This window comes from Silene latifolia, chromosome 11 (assembly GCF_048544455.1).
Source record: "Silene latifolia isolate original U9 population chromosome 11, ASM4854445v1, whole genome shotgun sequence".
Classification (NCBI taxonomy): domain Eukaryota; kingdom Viridiplantae; phylum Streptophyta; class Magnoliopsida; order Caryophyllales; family Caryophyllaceae; genus Silene; species Silene latifolia.
The window spans coordinates 101,750,575-101,754,682 of NC_133536.1; positions in this window are offsets into that span (position 1 = coordinate 101,750,575).

Consider the following 4,108-nt stretch of genomic DNA (forward strand, 5'->3'; position numbering starts at 1 on the left):
ACGGTAGACAATGATAAAAGGAATGCTAAGACGGTCGGTTCACTATAGCTGCGATGGCACTAAATCCTAGGTAACTTCGAAATACGGTCGCGAAGGATGGGGAAAACAAGTCCTCTCGGTCCATGTTAAATAGTAACTACCTCTCGGCCTATGCTACTAATCCCTAAGTCTCATTAATACTAACTCTCGTTCTTGATTAATGATTCCTAATGCAAACTAAACTACGTTATCTCTCGATCTTAGCAATTTAGTCGTTTTAATTCGTTAATTATTGTCCATTCCTATCTCTCGATCTACGGGATGGTCAAGTTTAAGCATCTATCAAATCTCCTCTCGGTCTCATTGAAAGATAAAGCACTTAACGAAACAAACAAAGCAAAACCAGACGCGAAGTCAGTCGATCGACCACTATCGATCGATCGACCAGCCTGACTCGATCGACCGTTGGTTAAGCGATCGATCGACTAAGCCCTAATGCGAGGTCAACTATTCTAATGCCATCTACGCCATAGATCCCCTACATCCTAGCAAGGGGTGATTAGCTAGACATATTGATGATAACAGCAATAATACTAACAACTAAAGCTATTGAATTCATAATTAAATTAACCAAGTAAATAACTAACATGAAATTATAATTTGGCTTTGGGATTCTATCTAGCAAGAACTGAAACTAGAGAAACGAATAAAACAATGCTGTAATTAAAGGACTAGAATTACCGAAATAAAGAGCAAGCGATGAATCCGAAAGCAAAGTACGAACTTTATTGAAGGAAATTATTCTAAGCTAATGAACCCTAAAATTTTATGATGAAAACTGAATAATTAAAACTTGATGTCAGGTTACGTTATATAGCCATCTCACGTAACATTATTCCTAAACCTAATATATATTGGGCTTCCTTATTCTCGATCTTTTATTTCTGCGTCAGACCCGTTGTTCAGTCGATCGACCATAAGCATCAGTTGATCGACTAAGTAGCAGCGAACAGTAGCTACTGGAACCCGTGGGGTGGTCGATCGACCACTTGGACCAGTCGATCGACCAAGAGTGCTGTACAGAATAGCATTTCGACGATTCTGCAGCGCACCGATCTTAAAACAGCTGCCATTTCTTCGTTACTTGGTCAAATCAAGCGTTCTACGCGGCGTTGGAAAGCTAAGAGGATAAGCTTTCACCTCCAATTGGAATTACTTGATTATCAGGTCTAGAACTCGAGATATAGCCATCTGAATCAGGCTGCAATGTCGAGAAGCACTTCTTTGCTTCTTAAACTCGTACGCACCCTTGCTTTTGCTATCTTTAGGCCTTGAAACGCGCACCAAGCTCATTCCTAGAGTCAATACTCCATGTCAAATGCAATGCTAAGTACTTAGGGACGGATTCGGCTTATTTCCCACTGAAATCTTCATATTCCTACAAAATCACAAGAAAAGGAAGAAATACACGAAACAAGGGAAATAGCAGCATAAACTACTAAATTAAGCTCTGAAATGCGTGTAAAATAGGGTGTAAAACATCATATAAATGACACGCATCAATAGTTATTAGCTTCGTCATACGCATAGTCTACGAGTTTCTGTTCAAATATAGCTGACTGTTTAGACTTGACCTATAAATTGGCAAACTACTTGAAAAATTCTGAGTTTTAGAGCCATAACTGGTTACATTCATGACCAGTTCATTAGGAATTGAGAGTAGTACTCCTTGCATAGCATTTTCATCTCTTTTGCACTTTTATGACATTCAATTTCTTGTCAAATGCACATATTCGGGTTTGTGGTTGGTGTCACATGCAGGGAGGTGCTTGCAAATTTCCTTTTCCTTATATTTTTCACCCATTTAGCTCCACATAAGCCAAAACTTGCCTTTTTTACCCATTAGCTACATCCCAAACTAAGCCTGCCTAGTCAAGCTAGTTAGTATGTCTCTTGTGGTATGAAATTCCGGCTGCAGTTTGGCCCGTATCTCTTTTGTATGGAGTTGGTGTAAGTATAGAGGAAGGAGGAAAAAGAGAAAAAAAATTGAGAAGAAAAAAAGAAGAAAAACGTGAAAGAAAGAAAGAAAAAAAAAATGAAAAAAAAAAGGAAAAAGCTGGAAACGTGAAACAGAAGAAAAAAAAAAAAGAAAGTTTGAAAAAGAGTTTGTTTTATTTCAGTTAGTTCATTCAGACGGTATTAAAAAAGGGAAGTTTGTGACCGTCTGACTCCTCCATTCTTATTCTATATTTTTGAGGAGATTGTGTTTGAGTTTAGTGAGTTTTGTGCCAAATGAAGGGCACTTGTACTTAGTTTTTCGGTCAGTTGAGATTCGGATGGTTTATTATGGTCCTGTTAGGAACTAGCTTGACGCTTTTACCTCCACATTACCATAAATTGTTTTGCCTTTTCTCACCTGAACCTCACTATTCCCATATTATTTGTAAGCCCTCGGCTGTGACGGACATTATTGGTTGGAGTGTATGCATTAGTACTTGAATTGTCTTTCATTTTTGTTGCATGCATGCTATGTAGGTCGCAGTTAGGTGAGTGACTGTCTTTTATTCTCTCCTTTACATATAACATTCACCCTTTGCTTCATGAGAGAAGAGTGACAACGAGAGAGTCCGATTTTGTTGGTCTTGCAAGGTCGATAGGTTGGCTATATTTCTGAACAGCTTATAACTCGTTTGCGTATTGACTGCTTAGCTTTAATTGTTAGTTTTTGTTGCATTAAATTGGTTCAAGTAGACAAGTTAAGCTAGCTCTGAGTTATCATTTCCGTTCCATTAGTTGCACTTTAGTTTACTCAAGGACGAGTAAAGGTTCGGTTTGGGGAGATTTGATACGTGCGTAATATATAGTCTTTTTAGCCTATTTCAGCACGTATTTATATGCATTTTTATACTGTTTTTATAGTATTTTGCCCCGAATTGGCTACTTTGGTTCGTTTTGTCCATTTTGTAGAAATGAACGCGGAAGTAGTGGAATCGTACCCTTTTTCGTCCTTTTTGCATGCATTTAGAGGAGACGGGATTTTCCAGAGTGAGATACTGTGTTGGGAAGCGTCAAGGCACGAATTACGAGGCAGTCGGGCACGGACTTGAGCTGATTTGAAGATAAAGGACTCGATCGAGTAGTTTTACCACTCGATCGAGTGGTTTTTACGTCCTCTGATGGTCGATCGAGTAGTTATCTACTCGATCCAAAGTTGCTGAAAGTTGAGTTACTCGATCGAGTAACTATACTACTCGATCGAGTAGATATTGCTGAGGTTTGCTCGATCGAGTGGTTTTATTCCACTCGATCGAGTGGTTACTGTTGTCATGGGCTTTAATTAGTCCGTGAGTTGTTTTATTTCGTTAAACTTATTTATTTTCTTATTTAAGCACGCTTTAGTTAGGTCATTAGCATGAGATTTTATTCACTACTTAGCTTTTATCAAACTTTACTGCGTAAAACATTCTCATTCACTGTAACCTTGTTCTCGGATTTACCTTGCTCGGATTTTGTGTTCTTTACGCCGGATTCGCACGATTGTAATTCCTTTCTCTCTCTTAATAATATTCAATCGTTTGTTTGCTTTAATTTCTTGTTTACTTCATTTATTTCCCTTGCCCTAATTTACTCTTTATGCAATTTAATTACAGTTTTAATATGTTGAATGTTGGTAATTTCTCTGCTGTTAGTATTGATAGTTTAATTAGCGTTATGAGTAGCTAAACCCCTTTCATGTTGGGATTAGGGGATCTGCGGTAGGAATGTGACGATGTAGTAAATGAAATAGATGAATTAATTGTGATATTCTGTCACCATAGCAATTTAATTGTATTTATCGACTTAGTTGAGTGCACGCTTCTGAGTCATCTCTTTAATCTGGCTAAAATTAATCCTAGATCGAAAGATTGGACTAAATAGGCTGCTATGAACAGTAGACTACCCTGATGAGAATGAAAGTTAAGTTAGTGGTATTTTAGGATAGAAAGTGGACCGAAAGGACCTTTCCACATCCGTCTTACATTAATTCGTCTGAGTCATTTACAGCTGAGTCACTGGACTACCGTAGTGAACCGAATTCCCGACATGTTCCTCTTTATCTGATAGTTAAAACTTATTTCTTGCCTTTACT